The sequence below is a fragment of the Lontra canadensis genome, unplaced genomic scaffold, assembly GCF_010015895.1.
Source record: "Lontra canadensis isolate GAN:19392208 unplaced genomic scaffold, GSC_riverotter_1.0 scaffold87, whole genome shotgun sequence".
Lineage (NCBI taxonomy): Eukaryota > Metazoa > Chordata > Mammalia > Carnivora > Mustelidae > Lontra > Lontra canadensis.
In genome coordinates, this window is record NW_022631081.1 from 4065155 (window position 1) to 4072179 (window position 7025).

At 45.1% G+C, this 7025-nt stretch overlaps 1 protein-coding gene across 9 annotated transcripts in view; it reads left to right on the forward strand.

Moving 5' to 3' along the window:
- Positions 1-315: 315 nt before the first annotated feature.
- Positions 316-7025, forward strand: part of MTMR3 (myotubularin related protein 3) — a 138632-nt gene continuing 131922 nt past the window's right edge. For 6 of the 9 annotated variants that reach the window (XM_032883374.1, XM_032883377.1, XM_032883378.1 and 3 more), the window contains exon 1: positions 317-530. The gene's annotated coding sequence lies outside the window, so the exon portion shown is untranslated. Of the gene's footprint in view, positions 531-7025 lie in introns of all 9 variants that reach the window. The other 3 variants (XM_032883376.1, XM_032883380.1, XM_032883372.1) reach the window with 2 other exon arrangements.

Genomic DNA, 7025 nt, shown 5'->3' on the forward strand with positions numbered 1-7025 from the left:
AATACTACTGTTGTTCCATTGTACTGGTTAAGTAGAGTGAGGCTTTGTCTTGCTCAGGGCTATAGGGCAGGGAAAAGATGCCTCCCCCAAATCTTAGGGCCACCATTGGTTTTCTTCCTTGTCTATTTTCCACCTGTTTCTAATTCTTTCTCCACCTGAGCTGCTCTTTCCCGCGGAGAGCATTCTGCTGGTCTGTAGCCCCGCCCATTACCGGGGCGTGGCCACCGGCCTGGGCCCCGCCTCTGCCGAACCCGCGAAAGCCTGCCTTCTTTCTCCAGACCGCGGACTGAGGGCCCGAGCCTGCGCGCGCGCCCCCGCTCGCGGCCCGGCTCGGCGTCGGGAGCGCGCTCTGTGTGGCCGCTGCCGCCATGTTGTTGTGGTTGTGAGAAGGCGGCGGCGGCAGCGGAGGAGCAGCCGGACGAGAGGCTCCAGCGGCTCAGGCGCTGCCCCCCCGCCGGCCCTGGCTGGGAGCCTAGTGGGGTGGCGGAGGTGGCCGTGCCGTGGCGGGCCTCGCCATGTCTTGCCGCCCGGTAAGAACGCCCCCCTCCCCTTCCTCTGGGGGTGAGGAGGGGCTGGAGGAGGGGCCGTCCTCGGCCCCGGCGCAGTGGCTGTCACCCTCTGAGGAGGCGGCGGTCCGTGGGGGGCTGGGGACAGCGTGCGTGGCCCGGGGACGGGTGTCCTGGGTGGCGGCCGCGGCCGCCAGGGGGAGGCGTGGGGAGTGGGAGCGTAGCGGCCGGGCTCGGCGAGGGGGAGGCGGGGTCCCGGGCGGCCATCCCGAACCTGGCAGGGACGGGCCCATGGGGCTGGGGTTGTGAAGTGCTGCCCCCGGAGCGTCCCGACAAGTGCCCGCGGACCCCGGGAGGTGAGTGTGCCTCCATCGCGCCCGACCGGGTCTGTGGGAGTCCACTGTGGCGAGAGGCCGGAGGTCGGGGGCCAGGAGAGCCCCCGGGGCGAGCGGTGCGGGCCCGGGACTTGTGGGAAGGAGGAGTGGCCGACTGACTGTGCAGCCGGGCATCCTCCTGACCTGGTAGTACTTGGGTGGGAAGGATGGTTCGGAGGCGGTTGAGAGTTCAGTGAACACTGGTCAAACAGCTCCGGGAGAGATTATTTCTCAGGTGGAAATAGTGCGGCTTAGGACCCTTGCGATAATATTGTTGCTTGTACTTTGGGCTGGAAAACTTACCTCAAAATAATGGGATCAATTTTATGGCACTTTAATAAACTTCTCGGGGTCTGATAATCTTGCTTGAGTTTTGCACTTGGTCTTCAGTTACTTATTGATGTGCAGGTGTCTTCTCCGGTCAGAGGCTGAATTCTTGACTGATTGAATATCTTGACATTCACTCTGCTTATCTCACAACCTAATTTTTCATAACGAAAAAAGAATGTTTATACTCTTCTAGTTGAGGTTCAGCTGTTCTCACAATTTGAATGGTGATGCTATCGAAGGCTTGGGTTGAATTACATGAGGTTTTTTTTTTTATTTATTTTTTTTTAAATGTAAAACGTTTGTGATTTCTACATGGAGAGGTGACAGGGACTTTCTCCTTTTTAAAGGGTGTTTCTGTAGGGCCAGAGACATGATATGTGTTATTTTTACTGGGTGATCCCAGTAAGGTGGATTGGTGGCATGCAAAAAGTCTTCCCTTCTAGGGCCTGTGACTTGGGTGGGTAGAAGAGCTTACAAAATGACCAACTTTTGAGTAAGCCTGGTATGGTACGTGATCTTAAACTAAATTTGGAGGATTCTAGAATTTTAGATTGGCTGCCTATGAAGGCCTCTTTCAGCTGTAATTACCTCCCTCATTTTCAGGTGACCCAGAGAAGTTCAAGTGACCAGCACAGTGGTGCAGACTCACTTATAGTTAATAGCAAGCCATAGGAGAACCCCTCTTTCTCAACTTGTAGGCTAGGTTCTTTAGTTCAGTGGTTATCTCAATATGGTCATCAGAAATAGCATGGGTTGCCCTGAATTCCATTCAGGAGGATCTGGTGAATTAAAATCTTTGAGGGTGGGGCCTGGGAATCCATCCTCATGAAGCTCCCTGAATGACTCTGGTCAGCCAGGTTTGTGAACCTGTGAAAGTCAGCTTTAGGTCACCTTTGGTATTCCATAAGGTTCCCATTAATTATGACTTCTGAGAGTGCTTTTAGTTCTTTATAGAGCTTTAAGAATTTGATAGGGAAGAAGGGGAAGCCTGGGAAATTTAAAACTGAAGATTGAACATCTCTTAAAATATAATGGATTTAGGTAGAGGAATTAGATTTGTTGCTGGAAGTTATTTGTGCCAGTCTTTGGGAACACGTGATAAAATTAGATGCTGCTTGACTGGAGGTATATCTAGAGATACATAAAAGAATCTAGAGGAATGAAAAGGAGAGGGAGAAGCAGTAGGTCTGCTTTTGGCTCACAAAGAGGTCCATGGAAGGTGCTTCCCAACATCTCAACATACTTGCTCCTAAACCAGCTGACTCAGGTTATCTAGTAAAGTGAGGGTAGGGTGGGTGAGTTAGCAGTCATTTGAGATGAGGGTTGTGCACCCGGAAGGTTTATTGTGCATTATGAAAAGTTCTTGAAATTTGCCCCAGGCCATGAGGAGTGGTAAAGTCAGTTTTTAAATCTGTTGTAGTTATGGTTAACACCTTCTGTGGTAAATCAGAATGGTGAATTACCCAAGAAGTATTCTTGTTGCAGAGGGGGTGTTGTGAAGTTTGTTATAAGTTTGGAAGAATTGGGAGAAGTGTCATAGTTGGGGCACCTGGGTGGCTCAGTGGGTTGAGCCTCTGCTTTCAGCTCAGGTCATGATTTTAGGGTCCTGGGATTGAGCCCTGCATCAGTCTCTCTGCTCAGCAGGAAGCCTGCTTCCTCCCCCACCTCTGCCCCCTGCCTGCCTCTCTGCTTACTTGTGATCTCTGTCAAATAAATAAAACAAAATCTTTAAAAAAAAAAAATCATAGTTATGTAGAGTAGTGAAGGAGTTTGGTAAATATCCTGTCAAATCATGGAATAGTATTTTAGAGAAGTGTATCCTACTGTCCAGTTTGAGAGCCAGAGGCTGTTTTGTTTTCAGGGTGTCTCCAGTGTCTGGCATAGTTCCCACAGCATATACTGTGCTCTCAGATATTTGTTGAGAAAATGAATAGTGTAGATGGGGAAAAGAAGTTGTGATGGTTGATAACATTAGTTATTAAAGGCTACTTGAGGGGGTGCCTGGGTGGCTCAGCTCAGTTGGTTAAGCTTCTGACTTCAGCTCAGGTCATGAACTCAGGGTCCTGGGATCCAGCCCTAGATAGGGCTCTCCACTCAGCAGGGACTCTGTCCCTCTGCCCCTGTGTGTGCACTCTCTTTCTCTCTCTCAAATAAATAAATAAATAAATAAAATCTTAAAAAAAAAAAACAACTCACTTGATACCTTGCGTTGGATCAGAAAGTCAGTTTTTAGCTCATTTGGTTTAGAACTTTGGGATTCATTCAAGAGGTTCTATGGTCTAGGGGCTTTTCTCTGGTTTAGTTGGTAGAGTATGTGATTCTTGATGTCAGGGTTGTTTGAGCCCCATGTTGGGTGTAGAGATTACTTAAAAATAACATCTTTAGAAAACAGAAGGTTTTTCTTTTTCTTTTTTTAATTTTGTCCTCTTAGGACTGTCATTGTAAACTATCCTGGGTCTTGAATGTGTTTTATTATTTTTAGGTATAATGGCCCTTTTTAGTGACTTTATTAGATGCAGAGACATTTAGAATAATGGGAAGCTGTAGATTGGCAGAGATTGTGTCATTAACTGACTATGACTGTTGTTAGGAATATCACTTCTCTGGATCTCTGTTTTCTCATCTATACAATTAAAGGCCTATACTTGTTGATCTCAAGTAGTTAAGTAGTTTCTTCATCCTAATTCTGCAAAAATTTTTTTTAAGAACTATTTCATTTTTTTAAAGTAAGCTCTGTACCCAGCAAGGGGCCTGAACTCTCAACCCCAAGATCAACAGTCATGTACCCTACTGACAGAGCCAGCCCGGCGTTCCTCTGCGAATCTTCAGTAAATTGTAATTGTTATTTGGTATTTATTTTATGTAGGTAGATGAACCTTTTTTTTTTTTTTTTAAAACTTGAACATTTTTGGGTTCTACTCTTAGCTTACAGATTTTAGACATTGTCCAAAAGTGCACTGGAAATTGAGTGCATGTTGCAAGTATTATGCAGAAACAACACACTTAGCTGTTGTAATTCTCTTAGTGTTGAAATCAAAATGGATTTCACATAAGGAACTTCATAATTTAGTGTGAAGCCGCAAGTTTAAGAATGGTTTGGGGAAGTTTGTGTAATTTATGTGCCCAGTTGTTTCTTACAGACCACCCAATTCTGTAATTTTCTATGGTAAATTTATATGTAATTTTATAATCAGTAAAAGGTTCACTTAAGACACAGTATGAGATCAAATCCATATTGGATTGAACTAGAATTCCTGATAATTTTAGAGGCTACCAAAATTGACATTCATTGCTGTTTTTAATCTTTATTTTGATACCATATTGATATGCTTTCATTTTCACTTTTGTATCTAGACATTAAAGAACATTTTTTTTTTTTTTTTTTTTTTTTTTAAGTATGCTCTATACCCAGTGTGGGGTTCTGACTCACAGTCCTGGGATCAAGAGTGCCATGCTATACTGACTGAGCCAGCGAAGTGCCCCTCATATCTAGAAACTTAACATACTTCTTAAGTTCATATTTGTATCAGATGTTCACCATGAAAATTGTAACATGAGACTGGGTAGACAGGTAAGTCTTCGGTTCAAACTTGAGTTGTGTTCCTTGTTAGCTGTGTTGTTTCTGGCAGGCCATGTAAGTGTTCTTAGCTTCAATTTCCTCATTAATAAAAGGAAGAGTAACACTTCATCTCAGTTCGTCAGGGAGGATCAAATGGAATGGTGCATATGGAAAGCAATCTGAAAATGTAGGGGTATGATACCATATTAGAGTCCTGTTTTATTTTCTTGGAAGAGTTGGCTTGTGGAGTAGTGGTAAACCTATTACGTGTTCTCAAGTGTAGAATTTACTAATGTCACTAATATGGTAACAGAAAAGATTTCTACTTCTGTACTCAGTCTAGAGAAACTTTCAGCATGTGCAACCTGTCTGCTAGTAGGAATAGTTACAGGGGCACCTGGCTGGCTCAGGTGGAAGAGCATGCGACTCTTGATCTCGGGGCCGTGAGTTTGGGCCCCCTGTTGCGTTGCAGAGAGTACTTAAATTAAAAAAAAAAAAAAAAATCCAAGGAATCTTCTCAGTGTAGCAGAAACTTCAGAGAGGGATCTGGGACGTCTCACAATTTGTACTTGGAATAGATTTGCTAGATTTCACCCATTTTTTAAAGTGGTGGTGGAAGGAGTTTACATTTTGGGTGAAGTTTAGGCCTGTGTTTTCTAAATGGCAGGTGGTAGCATCATAGGGTAAAGGTAAGTGTGGTGATTTGTTTTTATTTATTTTTTATTTTTTAAAGATTTTTATTTATTTGAGAGAGAGTGAGAGAGGGAGAGAACATACAGAGGAAGAGGGAGAAGGAGAAGCAGACTCCCCGTTGAGGAGAGAGCCTGGCTTGGGTCTCTATCCCAGGACCCCGATATCATGACCTGAGCTGAAGGCAGATGCTTAACTGACTGAGCCTCCCAGGCAGTCCTAAAGTTGTTATTTCTGATTGTGAAAGCTGCCCAACTTAGTCTAATTTTTAATTTCAAAATGAAATTATGGTTTTTTTTTTTTTTAAGATTTTATTTATTTACTTGTGTATGGGACAGAGAGCACAAACCTCAGTCAGAGGAAGAAACAGGCAGGCTCCCTGCCCAGCTGAGAGCTGGATGTGGGACTTGATCTTAGGGTCCCAGGATCATGACCTGAGCAGAAGGCAGACTCTGATCCGACTAAGCCACCCAGGTGCCCCTGAAATTGTTTTTTCTGATTGTGAAAGCTACAAGTACATATTCAGTGTGGTGGTAGTGGTGGGGTTGGGAGGATCCTACAAAACAAAGACTTGAGATAACTCAGGAGAATAAAGTAGAGATAACCCATGATCCCACTTAGAGTAATGTTTGGTATTTTCCTTTTTTCTTATACATTTTCTATTGAATACTTCAAAATGGACAACTTTTCATGTCAAATTGATGTTCTGTTAATGGTTATTTACTGTTCAGTGATACGGATGTGTCCTAATTTACAATTCCTTGTTAATGGACATTTTCAGTTTTTCTCTTAAAACAGTGATGTCATGAACTCCTGGGTTTTGAATGTATTTTAATTTTTTAAATTGGACTTTTTTGGGGCACCTGGGTGGCTCAGTGGGTTAAAGCCTCTGCGTTCCGCTCAGGTCATGATCCCAGGGTCCTGGGATCAAGCCCCGCATCAGGCTCTCTGCTCAGTGGGGAGCCTGCTTCCCTTCCTCTCTCTCTGCCTGCCTCTCTGCCTACTTGTGGTCTTTGCCTGTCAAATAAATAAAATCTTTAGGACTTTTTCTTATACAATTGTGCTGTTATTTCCATGGGCTAAATGTCTTAAAGTGGGCTCATACAGTCAAAGGGTTTGTGCATTTTACATTTGAATATACTCATGGTGCCCTGTAAATAGGATGTCTGTTTTAAAGCTTCACCCTGGGTGCCTGGGTAGCACAGTTAGTTGAGCTTGGGACTCTTGGTTTGTGCTCAGGTCATGATCTCAGGGTGAAGAGATCGAGCCCCATGTCTAGCTCTGTTCTGGGCTCTGGGTCTGCATGAGATTCTCTCTCCCTCTCCCTGCCCCTTTCTGCTTGTGTGCCCTTGTGTGTATTTTCTCTCTCTCTAAAATGGATTAATCTTTAAAAAAAATTCCCAGGGGGCACCTGTGGCCCAGGTGGTTAAGGGTCTGCCTTCAGCTCAGGTCGTGATCTTGGGGTCCTAGGATCAAGCCCCACATAGGGCTCCCTGCTCAGTGGGCAGTCTTCTCCCTCTCTTGCCTCGCCCGCCCCCCCCCCCCCCCCCCCCCCCCCCCCCCCCC